The sequence below is a fragment of the Galeopterus variegatus genome, unplaced genomic scaffold, assembly GCF_000696425.1.
Source record: "Galeopterus variegatus unplaced genomic scaffold, G_variegatus-3.0.2 Scaffold1397, whole genome shotgun sequence".
Lineage (NCBI taxonomy): Eukaryota > Metazoa > Chordata > Mammalia > Dermoptera > Cynocephalidae > Galeopterus > Galeopterus variegatus.
In genome coordinates, this window is record NW_007727508.1 from 113,004 (window position 1) to 136,644 (window position 23,641).

A 23,641-nucleotide genomic window follows, 5' to 3' on the forward strand; every position below is an offset into this window, starting at 1 on the left:
GTGTAGATTTCTATAAGTATTCTCATGTCATTTATAAATATAATAATTTATTTTCAAATATTTACATATTTGTATATTTCCATTTTCCAGTATGTTGCTTAGGGACAATTGTACTATGATAAACATTAGTGAGGATTGTGGACATCTTTCATTTTCTTTGCTTTTGTTTAGTAAATACTTTTATCAAATTAATGATATTCATTTATGTTTTTAATTTTTAAGATTATTACAAGTGTGTATTGAAGCATATGAAATAATCACATCAACAGAGATATTTGTGTTATTTTCACTTTTTATTCATTCTTACAGTAAATTACATTAGATTTTTTTCTCTAGTATTGAGATGTCCTTACATTTTAAAGAGCTATTTGATCCTGATATAATATTTTCCGAGAACTTTGCTGAATCAAGTTGGATAACACTTTAAATGTTAATTTAAAATGTTATTTATTAAATTAATAATAGTTAAATATTTAATTTTAATTTTATTTTGGATTTTTGAATTTCAGGTTAAAAGTGATTGGGCCTATATTTTTTTCTTTGTATCTTCCTTATCTGGTATTAGTATTAAGATTACACTAGCCTCATAAAATGAGTTTGATTCTTCACTTTTTCTTTTATATTTTTATATAAAATACTTTTAATTTTTATGTGAGTCTTACAAAATAGTCATTATCATTCCTGTCTATAGATGATGAACCTGGGGATCAGAAGTATTGAGATTTTTCCAAAGGCTCATGGCAGAGCAGAAATTTCAACCAAGATATGTATGATTCCAAAGTCAAATGAACTTCTCTACAGTTTAGTATAATTTTCAGATATTCAGTAAATATTTGTGGAAATGTATTCAAAACTAGATGAAAGGGCCAAACCTGTTCAGAAGTCAGGCTATCCATGTCTAAATCTTGACTATGCCACTTGCAACATGTATGAACTTGGAAACTATATTACATTAAGCCATGTGCAATTGCAGATGTTTATATTATGGATTTACAAAAATGACAATATTATATAGTTCAACCTAATATTTAATCCTTTGGTTCCTAAATTTTCTCTTCTATACAATGGTGATATTAATGGCATAATGTCCTATTGTTTACTTTTTAAGGAAAATTTAAAAGCAATGTAGGTAGTGTTCTTAAATAGCACCTAAAATAGAATAAGGACCTAAATCATTATAGTTTATTATAATTATCATAGCTTAATTGTGTTCAAATACTTATATGGCACTTGGAATTACAGTATTCAGAAAATGCTGGTGGATAGATATTGACAACTGAACAGTGAATTTTACTTTAACAGTAAAAATTCACCTTCTAAAAGAAAATAAGAATGTCTTACAAAATTTTGAAATTTGAAGGTTTTAAATTCCTACTTTTATGTGAATTTTTCTACTCAATAATGTGCATTGTTTTAATTATCTAGTTTATCATTACTAGTATAAAAAGACAAACCATTAATTATAATTTTGTCAGAGTGCTAGCTTTGCATGCATAAGCTTAAAAGCATTTTTATATTTAATAGCTGAAAACATTTATTTTCTAATTTGTAATATTAATATTTTCCACTCAGTATGCAGGAATAACAAGGTTTTAACAGTTCAAATGCAACGAGATGGCTGCAGAGGGACATTTATAGTGAAATCTGGCAAATAAAGCAACAAGCAAAATCCCTTTGCTGGTTATTTTGTTGACATTTTAGAACCAGATCATAGTCATTATAGTTAAGTGGAAGAAATGCCTAGTCATATCAAATGTTAGGATAAAGAGGATTTATTCTTCGCAACAACTGGAGTCCAAATTCATACTTACTTTGTTAACCTGCAATATTAAATTAATAAAATATGATTGCCTTGCATATAAATATTTTCCACAGGTTATTTTTCACAGCTGTACTCTTTTTCTTGATTATTAATGAATAAAAACTTAAAATAAAAATTTAAATTCTCTTAGAACTATGGATTTAGACTGTCTTATTTTCAGTTTATGCAAGACTCTAATGGAATGTCACATATCGTCTTTGGTCTCAAGATAGTTTCAAAATATAGAAGTGTATTTTTTGTAATTAGATATGTTTTAATATTCATTCAGTATTTACTTTGGTCTAAGAATAAATGATAACTATAAAAGCAGAAAAGTTAGAATTCAATGTCTGATTCAAGCATACTTAAGATATGGAAATGTCTCTTGTTTCTTTTAAGAGAAGTTGCCCTTTTCTTGCCACTGAGAAATACTCAATAGCTTGGGTAGGGGGGCACTTATGTGGCAGTATTTGAGAGACAGTTTTAAAACATTTTTTCAATTGTTTTAAGTTAGCATTTCAATTTTTAAAAAAGATATCAAATAAACTATCTTTATGTCTCAAATAAAACAGAAAAACAATATTCAAAATTAAACTAAGTTTTTTTTTTTTTAATAGGTAAAGTCTTAGCTAGAATAAGTAAGAAAAAAATGTTAGGAGAACAGTAATCAAAATCAGAAATTTAAGGAGACTTACAATAGATGCCTCAGAAATAAAAAGTATCATTAGGAACTAATGTGAACAGTAATAAGTGAAAAAATTAGATAACCTACAAGAAATGTTTAACTTACTAGAAACATACAACCTACCAAAACAGAATCAAGAAGTAAGAGAAAGTCTTAAAAGATGAAAAATGAATAGATTGAATCAGTAATTAAAAATATCTCAACAAAGAAGAGCCAAAGATCAAATTACTTTATGAATGAATTCTACCATTCAAAGGAGAATTAATACAAATTATTCTTAAACTCTTGTTAAAAATAGAAGAGGAAACATTTTCAAACTCATTTTATGAGGCTAGCATCACCCTGATTCCAAAGCCAGACAATAGACCACAAGAAAAGGTAACTATAGGCCAATATTCCTGATTAACATATATGCAAAAATTCTCAATAAAATACTAGCAATTGAATTTAACATCACATTAAAAGGATTATATAAGACAACCAAGAGGAATTTATTGCTGGGATGAAAAGATGTTTCAATATATGCAAATCAATTAATGTGAAACACTACACTAACAGAATGAAAGAGAAAACCACATCATTTTCTCTAAAAATGCAGAAAAAGTACTTGAAAAAATACAATATTTGTTTATGATAAAACTCTCAACAAAATAGGTATAGAAGAAACTTATCTCAACAAAATTAAGACCATAGATAAAAAGCCCACAACTAAGTTCATAATCAATGGGTACAACTTAAAGCTTTTCTTCTAAAATTGTGTATAAAGCAAGGATGTCCACCACACAACACTTCTATTCAACATAGTACTGGAAGTCCTGGCCAGATGAATTAGGCAAGAGAAATAAATAAAAGGCACCCAAATCAGAAAAGAAAAAGTAAAATTATCTGTGTTTGCAGATAACACGATCACATATGTAGAAAAACCCCAAAGACTCTACCACAAAAAAAAGTCAGAAGTAATAAATAAATTCAGTAAAGTTGCAATATATAAAATTAACGTACAAAAATAAGTGAAGTTTTTATAAACAGACAACAAACTATCTGAAAAGAAAATTAAGAAAACAATTCCATTCATAATTGCAACAAAAAGAATTAAGTACTTAGAAATAAACCTAACCAAAAAGGTAAAGACTTACACACTGAATATTACAAAGTGATGGAGGAAATTGAAGATGACAAAGATAAATAAAATGACATATATATTCATGGATTGGATGAATTAATATTATTAAAATGTCCGTACTACCCAAAGTAATCTACAGATTCTATGTAATTCCTATTAAAATCTCAAAGGCATTCTTTGCAGAAATAGAAAACAAAACCCTAAAATTCATGTGGGATCAGAAAAGACCTGGATATCCAAAGAATTTTGAGAAATAAGAACAAAGTTGGAGGCATCACACCTCCTGATTTCAAAGTATATTACAAAGCTACAGCAATCAAAACAGTATGGCATTTGCATTAAATTAGACATAAAGACCAATGAAACAGAATGGGGAGCCCTGAAGTAAACCCACACATATATAGTCAACTGATCTTTGACAACGGTGTCAAGAACACATGATGGGGAAAAGACAATATTTTCACTAAATGGTGCTGGCAAAACTGGATATCCACATACAGAATCAAATTAGACCCTCATCTTACACCATGTACAAAAATTACTCAAAATGGATTACAGACTTAAACATAAGATATGAAACTGTTAAATTACTAGACAAAAATTTAGGTAAATAGCTTCTAGACATTGGTCTGGGCAATATTCTTTTAGGTGACATCAAAAGCACAGGTGACAAAAGCAAAAATAGACATGTGAGATTGCACCAAACTGAAATCTTCTGGACAGTAAAGAAAAAACACAGTGAAAAGGCAACCTATGAAATGTCATACCCAAAATATATAAAAATCTCCTACAACCCAATGGCAAAATAATAATAATAATAACTTCTGCCTCTCTCTTTCCCTCTCTCTCTCTCTCTCTCTTTGCCTTTCCTTCTTTTACTCTTTTTCTTCTTTGCAGTATTAATGTATAACTAAAGTGATATTTGCAGTGATTTATTTCATAGGTAATCTTTCAGCTATTACAAAATGAGATAAATGTTTTATAGATTTTTGTCTGCTAGTAGAAGTTCAGTATACATTTCTTGGTTTCTGTGAAACTATTACCATATGCCTGTTTGGTCAGTCACTCTTCTGCTGGATTTAAAAAATCCATATCATATCTTTAATCTCAGTAATTCCATGAAGTGCATGTTGTTAGTGCTATTTTATTTTATTACAAACTACATATCCAAGTGTCTATGTCACTTGCCCAAGATTCCACAGTAAAAAGAGGCATAAATAGAATTACCACATGTCATTTCATTTCAATTATGCTGTGCTTCTCTCTCTCCCCCCTAGATAGCAGACAGACTAACTACTACATATGGATTACTTTTTTCAACTTTCTTTCTTAGAAATTACATAAGCAGGGTTGGTATAATAGAAGTGCTTTTCTTAGTATAGCATTTTGTACACTGTGACACATTATAGATAAATGGATACATACATATACCTAAAATATATTGATGTATAGGTACATAAAGTTATAGATACATGATATATATACATATATAAATATATATAGTTACATAGAGAAATACGCATTTTATATATAATACAATTCATTCACTCATTCTTTCATTTATACTTCTCTTTATGATCACAAAACTCCTAACAAACTTTTAGAATATCTTCAAATTCCAATACCTCTGCGAAACTACAATTTACTCAGTCCCAAAGTAATCTCTCAATTATTTAATAACATTAATGATAAGGATAATAACTACGGTAATTATTAGTAAAATAGTATTACAGCCACAGGAAAGTTTATTAATTTGTTTAGGGTCACAGCTAATGGTAACAACATTGTAACTGTAAACCCAAATAGTCTGGTTCCAGAGCGTATACTCTTAACCAATATTCAGTACTTGTGCTTTGATAATACTTTTATTTATAATACTTATAACATTTTTGCCTTGTGTTATAGTATTCTGTATCAACCCTTTATTCCACCTAATTCTTTTATTTAATATTTACAGAGTACTAATCACACACCAGAAACTGCTTTAAGTGCTGAGAATATAGCACTGAGAATGACAGAAATAGTGAATGATGAAAGCAGAATTTAAGTAATTAAACAAATAAATGAACAAAATGATTTAAAATACTGTTAACTGTTACAAACACAGAAAATACTGTGTGTTATAGAAGATGGCTCAAAGTATCAAATTAGATTAAATGGTCATAAAAAGCCTCTCTGAGGAGAAGGTATTTGAGGTGGGATCTGAATGAAAGAAGTTGCTAAACAAGCAAATAGGGGTCAGCATGTTCCAGGAAGAGAGAAGAATAGGTTAAAAAGCTCAATGAAAGGACTTGCCACCTGGCAGGAAGAAAAAGGTGGGGAGAACATTAAGAGCTTAATCTTAATCCTGAGAGGAAGGAAGATTATAAGTGCTACTTTAGGTCATAAAATGGTGATTGGATTTTATTTTAAATGCAGTACAAAATTATTGGCAAAATTAAGATGGAGTGACATAACCCAAAACCCAACCCAACTTGCTTTTTTGTTTTGTTTTGTTTTGTTTTTAATAATGCTCTTACTGCTTTTTAGCCAATGCACTGTAGGGAAGCAGTGGAGCCCATTAGAAAACTGTTGCAGACATTTATATGAGTGCTGAGAACAGGAAAAAGGATAGATACAGAAACCGATAAATATAATGTGAAAAGAGAACAAACAAAATATAATACAATGTTTTGAAGGCAAAAACTATTTATTATTCACTATTTTGTATCCAAAAGTAGCCTGAACATAGCTGGTATTCTTTCATATTTTGAATTTATTTGACTGGCAGTTGTGTCAGTTAAACTATTTTAAAGTTTTAAGTTATTTCTAAAACTATAATAGCAGTTTAAAAGTTGGAATGTTGATGTTTATTTGTTGAATAAGTTGATTTGAAAGTATTTCTGCAAAAATAAAATAACACATCTTTTTTTTCTATTGGCTGAAAGAGGAAATTTATAGTAGTCAATACATATATTATAAAAGAAAAAAGTCTAAAATCTAAAATCTAAGATCTCACTTTAAGAAACTAGAAAAGGAAGAGCAAGGAAAAAATAAAGAGCAAATATCAGTTAAATTAAGTTGGAAACAGGAAAACAATAGAAAAAAGGAGTGAAACAAATATATGGTTATTTTAAAATATCAAAAAAATTCATAAACCTGTATCAAGACTGACAAAAAACAAAATGAAAGACACAAATTAGCTATTTGAGGAATGAAATACAAAATATCACTAAAGAATTTGCACAAATAAAAAAGTTAGTGAGGGAATAATAAAAACAACTCTACACAGATAAGTTGTCAATTTAGATGAAATTGATGAATTCCTTTGAAAGCATAAACTATCATAACTCACACAAAATGATAAAAGATAATTTGAATAGCATTAACTATTAAGGAAATTAAAGTCATAATTTAAAATTCCTGATATCAAAATTTATTTACCAGGTTCAGATGGTTTCACTTGATATTTCCATGAAAATTTAAAGAATTAACACCAAATTTCCACAATCTCTTTCAGAAAATCCAAGTGGAAGGAACAATTTCCAACTCATTTTATGATGCCAGTATTATCCTGATACCAAAACCAAAGACAGTAAAAAAAAAAAAAAGAAAAGTACAGACAAATATTCTTGATGAATTCAGATATAAAACCCTGCACAAAATATTAACAAACTGAATTTAGTAGTACGTATAGAAAAAGAATGATCTACCATAACCAAAAGAAGTTTATTTCAGGGATTTGATGCTGGTCCAATATTTAAAAATTAATCAGTGTAATCTACAATATTAACAGGATGAAGAAGAAAAAATCATATGATTATATGAATCCATTGAGAGAAAGCATTTGACAAAATTCAATATCTACTCATTATATAATAAAACAAACATACTTCTCAGAAAAGTAGGGGTGTAGGCACATATTGCATAGTTTAGATCCAGTCATGTTCTCTATCAGACCTCCTGAATTCTCTCCTTATTCAAGAAGAATACACTCAGTGAAATGAATTCATTGTTGAACTTGAAGAAAAGAAAAAATAAAACCTAATAATTATGCTTTTTATAGATGAGATTGGATAATTTCCAAGAGGGGATTTTTAACTTTTAAGTAATAATCTTGTTTATCATAAATTGAATTGACTTAAGACATAGACTCTTTTTCTTAAGTTTTAATAACACTGCTGTTTTAAGGATGATGGCTAATGCTAGTCTCGGAATTATGTGAGTACATGTGATCTCTTTAAGTGAAGGACATAAAATGTGTTCATTACATACAGATATAGGTTTATTTTCATGTGTATTATGTACATTTTATGCTGATATATATTATTTAGGTGTTTGTGGTTTCAACTGGTAAGAATTCCATTCTGTTTCAAACTAGTTGAAACAAATAGGAAGTGTATTTATACAATTCAAAGCAGAAGATGATACAATCAATTATGTCATTAAGGTTCTAAGTTCCTTCATTTGTCCATTTTGGTAACTGCAACAGAAGTTCCATCAAAAGATGTATCTTGCTGAGATCGCAATATTGCCAAAGAAATTAGGCATTTTCTATTCGACTCAATACTTCTGAGTCAATCATTTCCAGTGTTTCATTTTTAAAAGTGAGTAAACTTTTCCTAGATTTACACTAAGGTTTCACTGACCAGAATTTTATTCCCTCACTCATATCTATACCAATCACTAACATGAGAGATACTACTAGATGAACACATCAGATCCATCAGAAGTGCATCACGAGGTTAAAGATGAGACCAGTCTACTTGGAATCAAATGGTCAGAGGCAGGGAGTGGAGGGCTGTGGATACCCTAATAGAGCCAGGTTTCTGTTAGGAAGGAGGAGAATTGAGAGACAGATATTGCTTAACTTCGTTAAAAGATCCATAGATAACCATTGTTTTATGTCACACATTGTTCTAAATACTTCTACATGTATTTTTTTAAAATTTGCAACAACCATATTATTTACAATTACCCTATCATTTTATATATAACAAAACAGGGGAGATATGTTAAATGCATTTTACAAGTAACTTGCTCTTTCTTTGTCAAACACTTGATAGCGAGACTGGAAAACTGATTTACAGCTTCTTTCCTATCACTGCTTGATTTTTCTGTTCACTTTTCTGTATGCTTCTTGAAAAGAAACAGGCTTTATTCCCATGAGTTTTCACTATTATTCCTGTTCCACGGTGGATAATTGAGATTTTTCTCATAATATTTTCTCAGCGTTATTGGATGAAAGAAAGCTACCCTCATAGGTAGAGGCTCAGGCCCTCAGTGGCAATGGCTGAAAAGCCCAAGGACCTAAACCTGAGCAATGACATCCTTACCAGCATCATCAAGAAGACGCTCCCGGATGGTGTCAACATCTCTGTAGAGCCATCTCCCAGGCCTCCGGTGTCTTCATGCTGTACGCCACATCTGTGCCAACAAATTTGCAATGAAAGGGAAGCCCAAGACACTGGTTGCCAGTGATGTGCCATCAGCCACGGGAGAGATGGAGTTCCAGTGGTTCAGCACCCCATTAAAAGAAGCTCTGGAAGCATATAGGTGGGAACAGAAAGACAAGAAGGAAGCTTCAGAGCAAAAGAAGAAGGACAAAGACAAAGAAAAAGATTCAGAAGAGCAAGACATGAGCAGGGATGAGGACAATGACTAAGAGGAGGAAAGGCTGGAAGAACAGAATGCAGAGGAGGAAGTGGACAACTCAGTATGGGGGGAGACCGAGGCACCTCGGAAGGTGGCACTGTGAAATGTGGTACGTGTGTATGTAAAGCTTTTTCCTGCTGGCCAGAGTAGGCAGGCAGAAGTGCCTGAAGAGATCAAAACAAAAGCTGACTAGAATTATCAAAACCAGCACTTTCTAGACTCATAGCACACTCGTGTTCTGCTTAATCAGTCTAAAGGTTATGACTTTTTGGCAAGCGGGATTGTGAATGGCTACTTAAATTAGTCAATTTGATCTCTCCTTTTTTCTTATCGTATGTTTAGGTGGTTTTTGATCCCGAGTCCTTCCAACCCCCCCAAAACTAATAATGACTTCCGCGATGCCTTCTGTATTCCAGATCACAGAGTTAGTCAAGGCTCAGCAAAACTGGGACTTTGGTCATGGTCAGACTATATTTGATTATACAGTATTGCGAATAGTAGCTTATCAAGAGTGGTCAAAATGGCTTAGATTTAGGAAACTACTAAAAAGCTCTGGGAAAATAATGGAATCTGTTCTGTTGTCTCTTCAGTTAACGACAGTATCCTTTATTGAATTTTATTTTCTCTAGACCTCCTTGGCTTGTAGCCTTTCTGTGTTGCCTATAAACCTTCCACCCGCTGGTGTGGCTGCACTGTGGGCACATAAGCTCTTTAAATCATCAGTAGGTTGGAAATAGTCAAGCAAAGGTACCAATGTCTTACTTTTACAAAACCAATGGCTTAGTCTTAGATGTACCACACTGCCTGCCACTGTACAGCTTTAGGATTTATTGTCACCTCCTGGAAGGTGTAAAATCCCAGGCTTTCTCTAATGGAATCCATCTCCCAGACTGGTGATTATGGCTTTTCATTCTTCAGATCATGATGAGTTCTAAACTTTATTCCCTCTAGAAACGACTTTCTCCCTCTATGCTTCTCCCTTCCTGTCTTTCTTCTGACTCTCCCCTGCTTCCCATTCTCACTTTTTCTCTCCCTTCTTCTGTCAACCAAGGAACTTTGATGACCTGCCTAATATCCCAAAGTGTGGGTTCCTCAATTCCTTGGATCTAATCTCATCTCTTTTAAAAATGATTTTGTGAAACCCCCCTGAACCTTAAGGGAAATCTGATGGTGCTCAGGAATCTAATCCCTACCCCTCTACCCCACCCCCTCCAAACCAAATCATCCCCTTTAACTGCTTCTAAAGTGTCTCTGTTGGCCTTTCTTAGCCTTTTCCTCTTTTCATTCAGTGCTCCAAGCACTTTTTTGCTTCTCAGTTGAGCGCTTAGAATTTGACAGGCAGTGAAGTGTAGTTTGACACTGTTAACTTGTTAAATGAGTACAGTGAAAAGTCTGTTGATAAATGAGTGAAGAATGTTAACAGGATTATAATGCTTTGTACAAATAAGGAACATTCTTGTGAAAAAAAAAAAGAAAGCTACCCTCATTTGAGCTGGAATTTGCGAGAAAAAAAAAAAAGTCATATTTACGTCAGCTCTTTCTGAAAACTAAGAAATAAAGGATAATTTATATTGTATGCAATTTCTCTTTTTTAACAATTTATTATGCTTTATCAAAAAGCGTGTTTTCTCAAGCAGAACTGAAATAGTTTTGGAAGATTATGTTTCATAATCTTTCCAAATGTATCTCATTTAATGATTATATCAGTTTGTGAGGAGTTGTATATATAGTGACTTTCATCAAATAAATCATTTAAAATTCAGTTGGGTGCCTCATTGATGTAAAAAAAACACTTTTAAGATGTGTATAAACACATGTGTATAGTTTTTTGTTCTGAAAATTTCAAATTTATTTCTTAAATTGGCATAAGCATGTGTTTTTAAAATTTGTTCCTTTTTACTTGTACAATCTACTTCCCCTACAGGAATATTAGAAACCATTTTTGTGGTTCTTTCCCACTGGATCATAAGATCAATAAAGAAGGGAAATCTGTGAACCTTGATCATCAGTGTGTCCCTAGGCATGGTTTCTTAACACAAGTAAGTGTGAAATAAATGTCAAAAACTACAAACACATTGTGTTTGGACCAAAAATATTTTGGAGGTAGCCACATACTTGCTAACTCTGTTCTATCAGTTATCCTTACTTACATTCTTGTGTTTTTCTGTTGCCAAAAATACATTTTTATTTTTGCATTTTAAAATTATATACAAGAAATTAGATCTTTTTTGGAAAAAATTAATTTTAAAGTACAATATTTTTATTTGGTATTTCCTTTTTAAAGTTTTCTTGTTATGTGAAAAGTAAGCCCACTTTTAATCAATTATTGGAGAGATTTATTTAACTGATTTAAGTAGCACCCTTTCCACAAATGACCTAAAACAATGCAGGTAGTCTGCTTTTGGATAAGAGTTGTAGATGTGGTCAAGTCGTGTGTGTATACATTATATGGGATTGTAGGTATGCATGTGTGTAGTATATACATGTACTGAGACAGATGAAGCAATAACCTGCCAAAAGAGCTGCTGTTCACATACTTCATAGCTGGTATACAGAACCTAGTATTGTTTTTTGAGAGTACCATAATTATGTCATCACCTCTTTGGAATTAATTTTATTAATTTTCTTTTTTCTTTCTTTTTTTTTACTTATTCTAGGGAGTTACTTAATCTTTACTAGATCAAGAAAGATAAGTTAAACATAATCATATTCATGTTAGCTGGTCACCCCAATTGACATCTGGATTAAATAGCAAAAAAAAAAAAAAAAAAAAAAAAAATTTTTTTTCACACCATGACAGATCTAGAGAGAGAATATGGAAAAAAGGAAAAGGCTTTTTGTTTTTTTCCTCTATTTAATATTCTTGTCTACTATCAATGCTAGAGCTTTGATCTGAATTAGGTATTTATCTGGAACTTTAATACTCTCTTTCTGCCTCCTTCCCTTTTTTACGTAACTCATTGCTTGTTCTCTTTGTGCTGTGTAATGATAGCCATATTGGAATCTTCCTTCATGCTCACACCTACAACCCCCTCAACATATTAAAACTTTCTTAATTTCGATGAGAGTTTGCCACGGCCTGTGGATATTTTATTACGTGTCCTATCAACATTGGGCCAATTTTGATACAGCATCTCCTCATGATACAGCAAATGAGTCTTGGGCAAATGAAAGTGTCGAAGCCTGATTTTGGCATTCCTGTGAGCAAATATTTCATAAGATGTTTTGCTTCCAATCCTAACCTATGTGAGATAAGTGGGTATGATTTGTTGACTACTCATTTACAAATGTGAATCTATGGCAAATGATTCATACTCCATTTTTATTAGTATTAAAGTTGAAAGCAAGTTGCTCAATTAAAATTATTTTATGAAAAAAGATGTAAAATGAATACATTTTGTGATGGGTATCAACTTCTAAATAGTCTAGCAAGGTGTGGCATCATGTAATCTTCAGTGTATACAAATTGGCAGTGAAAATTAAGTGTATCCAAATTTTGGAAAAAAACAAAATCTGTACATTTGTGTTATCCTTAAATTGGCCTGACGTCCCACTGTCTCCAGTAACCAACTCCTCTTGGCTGTACATGCAGGGAATGTAAAAATCAGTCACTAAGTGGGTATACCTGCAGAAATTACATCTTTGGTAAAGAAGTAAAGGGATTTGTGAAAGACAAATGTTAGACAACAGTAGAAATACTCTTTATAAAACATTTCAAAAATAAATTTCGCTTTAGAAATAGAGAAAAAGGGTGTAATGACCCTAACAACAAAAGATTCTCTTAAATTTCTTCAGACCTTGACACTCTGACTTCGATGTGGTGTGTGCTTTTGGGGTGTGGAGGTTATTCATTGTTGGGGACCTGTAGCCCCACACCCCTTCTTGTGAGACTGCTCCTACGTGACAGTCTGCTCAGATGGCCATGCTTTACATGATATCTGTCTCGAAATCTGCTTGTGCCAGAAACTGATTGTTCCTGGCTATGCAAGTTAATTTGCAAGTGACCTTTTATCCTTCTCCAGAAACTGTTTAACCATAAACATTCTGGGCAGCAACCTTTACTTTGAATGTCCTGTCTTTGTCTCTCCTCAAGATATTATCATATCTTTACATTCCAGACCCTTTGCAGCATACCTGCTTTTTCCCTATATAAGCTGTAACTTTCAAACCAATAAACGAGACTTGATCAGAATACTGTCTTGTCTCCCATCTCTTGTGTCTCTTGTTCCATCCCATTCCCACTCCCTCCTCTAGGGTCTGCGTTGAATATCTCGCGGGTAGGGACAATTCATGTTGTTAGAGAGATGAACATGTTAAAAGTGCTGGTTGATGAAGTTGGGTAGAGCACCCACACTCTAGCAGCTTCAAGCCTTCCAAAGTAGAGCAGGTCTCAAATGATAGCTAACCCTTACAAAATTAAATACATACATGCTGTTGCTTTCTCATTCTTATTAACAAAACCAAATGTAGTTTTCTTTGCTATTCCTTTGCAAAGTATGGTAAAAATATTTAAGATATTACAAATAAATGATTAATTATTGTCATCCCATATAACTATTTTTAGACTCAGGACACCTGCGATCTGTCCCTTTGTTCACATATAAAACATACAAAGACTAATTTCAACTACTCATTTCATATGGCATGAAGATTGCTTTCTCCTAAAACAAATCATTATAAGTAAACTTATCCTGATGTGTTTTGGGAAGGAGGTTTTAATCATACCTTATTTTAGCACTTGTTTCTTTCTATTATCTGCTTCCATTATTTCAAGTTGGCACCTTATCTCATGCCTCCCCATGCTTGCAACTAGGAAGATAAAACAAGGAGATGTTGTTAATGTACCAATACAATATAATTCAATACACGTGCAATCAAGCTTTTATTTGGTATGACATTAACATATTGAAAAGTTTTACACATTTGTGTCATGAAAACATAGAAAATATTTCAGATTTCATAAACTCTTGTCTTGAATTAGCTAATAGGTGATGAAAGACAGACAACTTTCTGCTCTTCTTTTTAATATTGTTAACTTCCTTAGAAACTGATACCAGAGTTTTACGAGAATATTTCATACATAAATACAATTCTGTATTCTGCAATTAAGTGCATTTCTCTTTGTACCATCTATCATCAGTAGACGTGAAGTAGTTCATCTAGATTAAAGTGCTCATTGTCCTTGAAACTCTTTCAAATCTCTGTTTTGGTGTTCCCTTTGTGAAACTAAATCATGTCATTTCCCTAGCTTGATGGAATAGGTTATGCACACACTCTATCTATCTATGTTTGTGTGTTTATATACATGCACATGAACTTTTAGAATTATATTAAAAAAGATGATATAATGGCATTAAAATTTTTGAGGATTCCTTTGTGTGCATATACCATATTTTCCTTATCTAGTCATCTGTCTATGGACATTTAGGTTGGTTCTGCATCTTGGCTGCTATAAATAGAACTGTGATAAACATGGGACTGCAGATTTCCCTTTGACATGATGATTTCCATTCCTTCGGGTATTTACAGCATAATTAAAAATAAGTAACTAAGTAAATAAATAAATAAATTTCAGGGTTATGACAACAGTGAAATCCAGACTGATTCCAATTAGTATTTTATTTTGAAGGATAAAAATCTCATTGACTTACATATCTTTCTTTTACTCATTATTTTAAGTTTAATATTGATCTCAGTAAATTTTCTATTTTTTTCTCAGGACTGACTGATGGAATTTTAATATTTTTCTTCCATAATACTTTCAAAAGTGTTCACTGTTTTTGTTCTTAGAGTTATCTATTTAGTTTTCAAGTGTTTAGCTACATGGGAGAACTTGAATCAAATGTGGTTCATTTGTAGAATCTTATATATAGTAGTTATGGTATTAATAATATATACTTTCTTATTTTAATCAAAAAGGCATTTGGATTTGCTTATTTATTATGAAAAAAATTGCAAGGAATAATTTAGCAGATATATTAACAGTTCAATGCAAGAAATTTTATTAGACTACTTAGCCAATAAATGTCCTTATTAATAGAAGTATATAGCCTAGCTTTTTTTACAATATAATCAGTTCTTGAATTTCTTTTTTTTAATAATGCAGAATTTTGATTTGTTTTATCTCTGATTGTATACAGAACAAAGGACAAAATAAAACTAAAATCATTTTTTTATTGAAACATATTTGTGGAGTACAGAGTTGACTATCAACACTTGTGTACAATATGTCATGATCATACCAGGATTATTAGCATATTCATGACTACCAAACATAATTATTCTTTGTGTCCATTATCCACTTTCTCCCTAGCCTCCATTGCCCTCCCCCTTTCACATCTCTAGTAACCATAGGTCTGTTCTCTCCTTCTGAAAATTCAATGCATTTTCTTTTCTTTTCCTTCTTTCCTTCCTTTCTTTCTTCCTCCCTCCCGCCCTCTCTCTCTCTCTCTCTTTCATCTGATTTATGAATAAGGACATGCAGTATTTCTTTTTCTATGTCTAGCTTATTTCACTTGACATAATTTTCTCCAAGCTCTTTCATGTTGCTGCAAATGGCAGAATTTTATTCTTTTTTATGGCTAAGTATTATTCTGTTTTGTATATATTCCATATTTTCCTTATCCAGTTGTCTGTTGATGGACACTTAGGTTGGTTCCATACATTGGCTATTATAAATGGAGCTGTGATAAACATGGTTAGTGCAAGTATCTGTTTAACATAATGATTTTCATTCCTTTGGGTATAACCCAGTACTTGAATTGTTGGATCATATGGTAGTTCCATATTTTTTTTTTTTGAGAAACATCCATACTGTTTTCAAAAATAGTTGTACTAATTTATAATTTACATTCCCAGTAATAGTGTATGTGTTCTCCTCTCTCTACATCTTGCTAGCATTTATTATCTGTCTTTTTGATGATAGCTAGTCAAACTGTGGTGAAATGATATCTCAATGTGATTTTGATTTGCATTTCACTGATAATTAGTGACGTTGAGCATTTTTTCATGTACCAATTGCCCATTTGTATGTTTTCCTTTTGATAAATGTCTATTCAGCTCCTTTGCCCATTTTTTATTCTTTAGTTTTTTTACTGTTATTTGAGTTCCTTGCATATTCTAGATATTAATCCCTTGCCAGATGTATAGTTTGCAAATATTTTCTCCCATTCCGTAGGCTGTCTTTTCACTCTGTTGATTGCCTCATTTTCTGGGCAGAAGCTTTTATGTTTGATATAATTCCATTTATTTATTTTTCCTTTAGTTGCCTGTACATTTGAGGTCTGTTCATAAAGCCACAGCCCAGTCCTACATCTTGAGGGGTTTCCTCTATGTTTTCTTCTTGAAGTTTTATGGCTTCAGGTTTTATATTTAAGTATTTAATCCATTTTGAATTGATTTTGGTAAATGGCATGAAGTATAGGTCTAGATTCATTCTTCTACGCATGGATATCCAGTTTTCCCAGCACCATTTACCAAAGAGGCTGTCCTTTCCCCAACATGTGTTCTTGGTGCCTTTGTTAAAGATCAGTTGGCTGTAAGTATGTGGGTAATTTCTGGAGTCCTTGTTATGTTCCATTGGTCCATGTTTCTGTTTTTATGCCAATACCATGCTGTTCTGGTTACTATAGCCTTGTAGTATAGTTTGAAGTCAGGAATTGTAATGTCTCAGCTTTATTTTTTTCTCAGGATTGACTTGGCCATTCAGGATCTTTTGCTGTTCATTGTGAGTTTTAAGATTGTTTATTTCTGTTTCTGTAAGGATTATCATTGGTATTTTGATGGGGATTTAACTGAATCTGTAGATCACTTTGGGTAGCATGGACATTTTCAGCATGTTAATTTATCCAGTCCATGAACATGGAACATCTTTCCCTTTTTTAGTGTCCTCTTTATTTCAGCAGTGTTTTGTAGGTCTTTTTGTAAAGATCTTTGATGTGCTTGGTTAAATTAATTCTTATGTATTTTACTCTTTTGGTAGCTATGGGCTTGCTTTCTTGATTTCTTTTTCTGCTTGTTCTTTAATGGTGTATAAGAATGTTACTGATTTTGTGTATTGATGTTGTATTCTGCAACTTTATTGCATTTGTTTATCATCTCTAGGAGTTTTTTGATAGAGGTTATAGGTTTTTCTATAAATGGGATCGTGTCTTCTGTGAACAGGGAAGGCTTGGCTTCATCTTCTCCAATTTTGATGCCTTTTATTTCTTTCTCTTGCCTGATTGCTCTGGACAATACCTTAAATACTATGGTGAATAGGAGTGCTAAGAGAAGGCATCCTTGTGTTGTTCCTGATCTTAAAGGAAAAACTTTCAGTTTTTCCTCATTCAGGATGATGTTGGCAGTGGGTTTGTCATATATGGCTTTTATTGTGCTGAGATATTTGGGTTCATCATATATGGTTTTTATTGTGTTGTGATACTTTCCTTCTGTACCCATTTTGTTGAGAGTTGTTATGATAAAGGGATATAGAATTTTGTCAAATGCTTTTTCTGCATCTATTAAGATGATCTTATAGCTTTTGTCCTTGATTTTTGGTTACATGGTGTATCACATCTACTGATTTGCATACGTTGAACCATCTTTGCATCCCTGGGATGAATTCCACCTTATCATGGTGTATAACCTTTTCGATGTGCTGTTGTATTCTGTTTGCTAATATCTTGTTGAGGGTTTTTTCATCTGTATCTATGTTCATCGAGGATATTAGCCTATAGCTTTCTCCTTTTTTTTTTTGGACCTTTGTTTGATTTTGGTATCAGGGTGATGCTGGTCTCATAGAAGGAGTTTGGGTGAACAGCCACTGTTTTAATTTTTTGGAATAGTTTGAAGATGATTGATGTTAATTCTTCTTTAAAGGTTTGGTAGAAATCAGCAGTGAAGCCATCTGGTCCTAGGCTTTTCTTTGAAGGGAGGCTGCTGATTACTGCTTCAATCTCATTGCTTTTTATTGGTCTGTTCAATCTTAGAGTCATCTGTGTGTGCCTTTGTGGTGTGGGCACTAAGATCTTGCAGTTTCTTTTTGGGGTGGGTTTCTTGTTGTGGTGGGTGATTCATTGTTGGCCAGTTGATAGGTGTGTACTGTTGCAGCAGGTCCCAACAGCTTTTCAGAAAACTACTGGATCAACTGTTGAGTCTGGAGCAAGCTCGCACAGATGCCACAGGATCCAGGAGCTCTATAGAGCTGTGGAGGTTTGTTGAGGGAGGAGGGAACACCACGAGGCCGGCTGTCCATGAAAGCCTCCATGAACTCAGCAGGTCCAAGTATTATGCCAGGCTGGTGTACGTAGGCACCTACTGGTGGCTTCCCTGCCCAGTTGGTCAGACTATCTGCCCCAGGATGTGGGAGAGGGAGGAAATGTTGGGTGGGCTTAGATGTTGGAGTCTAGGTCCTTCTGTCTGGTCTAAGCTCCAGGCAGCTGAGGTTGTGGCCCTGTGAGTACCCATTTGACTGTGTTGTGGGTCACAGAGGGAGATGGGGCTACCACTGGGCTAGGTGTGGACTGTGCAGACACTTGTGGATTTGGGCCCCAGGGGCCATACAGGGCAGGCCATGAATGTGGAGAGCCATAGCACTGTGGCATCTTTTCTGCTCAGCAAATTTGCCTGCTCACTGGTGGTAGTAGTCGGGGGAGGGTGCTGCATGGATTCAAAAACTGGGATCTCAGTCTTTCTCTTAAGCTCCAGACAGCCTGAGCCATGGTCCTGCCAGTGACCATGTAAGTGCAGTAGAATGCAAGCAAGGCCTGCAAACAAAGGGAGTCAGATTCACTGAGTCTGGGGCAGGGCCCATTCCTGCCACAGGTTCAGCTCAGGAAAGTGCTGCATCTCAGATGATCAAGGCAGGAGGGTTTTAATCTCCTTGGGCTCCACGATGAGACTGTGCAGCTCCATTAATTCCCAGCTACTCTTCAGCTGGCCTGGGTCCCAAAAATACTGGAGGACTCTCTTGTGGCAATGGGAACATCTGAGGTCTTTTCTAGCTTACCTTCTCTTCACCTAGTTCTAGGCCAGTCTCTGTGTCAGGACGGAGAATCAATGCTCCACTCTGCTCTCTGTGGTACTGATCTCTTCTTCAATGCTTCACAAGGATCTTGTCACTCTCTTGGGGCTCTGCAGCATGTTTCCTTAGTCATTCCAGTCAAAATATGTTTGTCTGTTTTTTTGGGGTAGTGCCAGACCTCTCTAGTCTGCTATCTTGGGGAAAAAAATTAAATTTCCTTCTGTAATGAATCTACTTATTTTAGGAGTCATGCTATAAGTTGGGAATTCCTTTATGAAAATGCATTTTACACCATAAAATGACAATGCATATAAAATGTAAATAAAATATGCTTTTAAACTATTATGTTTTATAAACTAAATATTTAATATAGACATTAAATATTTCTCCTGCTGTATATTTTTTGCTGGGATGGACTAGAGAGGAATTCCTAAACTGTATAGACCAATGAAATTTAGACTAAAGTTGCTGTTTTTATTTCCTAGTTGATATAAAGTTATTTGATTTATTTTTACTGAGGTATACATGACCAAAAAAATTGCATCCATTTAAGTTGAACAAAATGATGTTTTGTTATACATATACATTGTGAAATGATTATTACAATATAAAGCTAAAAAACAGTCACCATTACGAGCATCTTTTCTTCAAAACTCGATGATGTTTATTTGCTATAAATAAATTCCTCTGAAACATCTTTGAATTATGGAGGAAGTGATTTTTCATGGTTTCTTTGCCCTGACTAGTTTCCTAGTATTCCAACGATCTTTAACTCAAAGCTATTAGGAGGTCAAGAATAGGAATTTGGTGTGATTAATGTGAGAGACTATATACCTGGAAGAATTGGTTGCAAAGGTGTTAGGATCATGGGGCAAGATGTGAAACTTGGATCGTGCTTCCAGTTGAATTGCTTTCTTGCTAGTTGGGTTTTAAGTCTTTAAAAGTAATTATTATAAGAATATTGATTATTATAATTCTTAATATAATAATTATTATAGTCTGCTTTTATTATGGCTCATGTGCCATGCCAGGTACTATTCTAAGTCTTTACATGGATTATTTTACTTAAGCCTTGGGAGAACCCTGAAGATTGATACTTATATTATTGCCATTTTATGTATAAGGGAAAAATTACATAAAGCCTAGGTAATATTTTAAAAATATGATAGCTAACAAATTATAGAGTCAGTAATTGTACTTGGGTAAACTGCCTCTGGAGAATAACCTCTGAAGCACCACGCATTGTGTCTTTCTGATATTGTGCATACCGCTGTGAAAGTGATCACTCTAAATTCCCTTTTATCGTGTTATTCCTTTGCTTACAATTTACAGTGCCTGCTTGTTACTGAGAAACAGACAAACAAGGGTTCAAATGCTGGCACACTGCTTCATGTTTAAAATGATTTATTTTCAAGGCCTACCCTAAGTTTAGACATAAAATCCTGTACCATATTAGTGATAGATAAATTCCACTATAGCAGTGATTTAAGAGAAAACTAATTATATGATATCATACTATTTAGTAAAGATGCATTGGTTGAGAGAAGCCCTGAACTGCAAGGGCTTCGTGTGTCAGAACTAAAGCACTTTATAATTTTCCTTATCATTTATAAAATTATCTTCATTCTACTTCTTTCTCAAGGATGGAGCTGATCAGCTGGTCCTGTGGTCTTGTAATTGACCTGCTTGATTAATCTGAAATTCAACTAATTTCATTATAATGGGAATCTGCTGCTTCAGGAGAGAGCTGCATAAATCATTTAAATCTCTGCTGAATCTGGATATTTAATTAATTTCACTCTTCATCAGAATTCAGGCTCCAAGAATGCCTATGCATGTATTTATTTCCAGTTCTTCAGTTTTCTCACTGAAGGTGTCCTTTCAAATGCCAAGCTAGGGGAAGGACTGAGATCAGGGCTTGGGTAATTTTTTCATACTCTCTCTGCTTCAGCACATAAATTCTCATACTTCCTCAGGAAAAACTGATTGAGCCAGAAATTAAAAGTTTAACTGATTTTATCTGTTTAAGTTGGGATGAATCACAAGTAATGGTACAGTTTTTTCTCAGAATTCCCAGTGAATCAAAAAAAAAAAAGAGAAACAGTAAGCAAAACAAACTGATGTTATATCATTCATCTTAATTATAAACAAATGATTTTATTTATTTTATATTATTTAACTATTATTTTAATAATATAGTCTTGTATATATTATGTTATATACATTTAAAATTTTTGTCTATTATGTTACTTAAATTGATTCATCTATCTTTATTATCCATCACATTTATTAAATGCCTTGCTATAAGCCAGTGGTTCTGAAATTTCAGAATCATTGAGAGGACTTGGTACAATACACACTGATAGCTAGGTCACTTCCCTAGAGGTTCTGACTTAGTAGGCCTGAGATAGTGCCTAAGAATTTGCATTTTTAACAAGTTCGAGGTGGTTCAAATACTCCTGGTCAAGAGACACCACAGACAACCATCGGTTTAGGCATTGAAAATAAAGCGGTGATCAAGAAAAAAACCTTGTCCTTATGGATATTATGTTTCATTGGGAAATACAGAGAACAATAAAAAATATACCAATGGTTATAATACTATGAAAAGACCCATGGCCATAAAACAGAGATTAACTGGGGGTAGAGGTTAAGGATTACATTAACTAGCACAGCCAAAGAGGGCTTTGGTGACTAAACATGGTCATCCTGAGACCTGGAAGAGAACAATACAGTCATGATATGTGCCAGTATGTTCTATACTAAAGGGGTCGGACATGATTTTGACCAGGGATCTCATCCTGCCACTAATTAATTGTGTGACCATGGATATAATTTCTGTTTTTCACATGTGTAAAAGGAGTAAAAATAATCATACACAGAATTTTTTTGAGGATCAAATAAAAAATATATCAGGACTATTCTAGTTGCTGGCATGATAATAATACATCTCTTTTCTTTACTCCTATAATATGGAACATGTCATGTATGTATTCATCCCAATGATTAAAATTCTAAGTATATATAATTTTGTAATGATATTAAATTTATTTAAATTTTCCCTCATCTGTGACCCTGGTCACTTCAGGAAGAAAAACAGCTAAGATTCATTTTCGCTGGCTTATGTGATCCCTTATCTTACCTTTGACATGGCAATAACTTCAAATTTGGCTACTGCCGTTGCACTGAATTAACAGAAATTTGTCTAAGTGGAAGCCTCTGTATAAACTAAGACAACACTTCTAATACAATATACATCAATTTATATGTGTCAATATAAATGTTTTTATCTACTATAAAATAAATGCTATACATAACATTTTATTTAACTATAGGAAAATTGTCTTTGTTAATACTTTTTCACACTAAGAAAATTAGAACTCCTGCCCAATGTCCATTCATCTTTTCATGCCCAGATTTTTGTTGGCATCCTAGACTATAAGTTTCTGTTAGTCTTGATAAACATTCATTATTGACATTTGAGTAAATGCAAAAGACTGCATTGGCCCTATGAGATAAAGACGTAGGTAAGACATGATAACTTTGTTGAAGGCACTTACAGTCTAGTTGGAGTACATAAAGCAGTCACAACGATAGCTGGGATGAAGAGCAGAATATAAAACATGATTTAAGGTAGATAAAGACAAATTTTTATAGAAATAAAAAGGAAAGGTTATCAATAGATGGCAATGGAACACCAAAAAAGGTTTCTGAAGGAAATTTTATTTTAGATGCAATTGCAAGGATAGCTAGGATTTAGGTAGAGAGACATGGGGTAATCATCCTGTTAAGTAAAAAGCTGAGATGATAGGGCATGTTCAATCAATACTAAGTACATGAAATCTAATAGTGGAAGTAAAATCGGAAAGCCAAATTGTGACTGTGTATGACAATGAATGTTTTTTTGTAGAATTTATTCAAATGAACGTGCAATAGATAGTCACAATTTTTGTCAGCAGGTAGATAATATTTTCAATGTCAACAAATTTTCAGCCTGCATAAATTGTAATATGTAAAAAGTATTGAGCAGGAAAGAGAAAGAGTAAGATTCTCTTGAACTTTAGATTACTTGCTTGTGGTAATTTAAATGTGAGCCTTAATATTTTGAGCCTTTTTATGCTAATTAATCATTAGTTCAACAGGCAAAAGTGGGTTGAGCCAGGTGTGCTCATGAGAATTATGGAACATTTTATTTCAGCAGCATGAAACTTTCCATTGTAATGTATGTGTTTTGCAATGAATCAACTACCTAAACAACAAGACTTATGATGGTGTTTTCTGATGATTAAATGCTAGTACTACATCTTGCTAATTATCTCACTATCAGATTCATTAAACAATAATACATTGAACTGATGCCTTCAGAATGTAATCATCCTATGTCTTACTGAGTTA

The 23,641-nt window shown here is 33.2% G+C and overlaps 1 pseudogene; it reads left to right on the forward strand.

The window, feature by feature from the left end:
* Positions 1-8,877: 8,877 nt before the first annotated feature.
* Positions 8,878-9,346, forward strand: LOC103593719 (annotated as a pseudogene).
* The last annotated feature ends 14,295 nt before the right edge of the window (positions 9,347-23,641 follow it).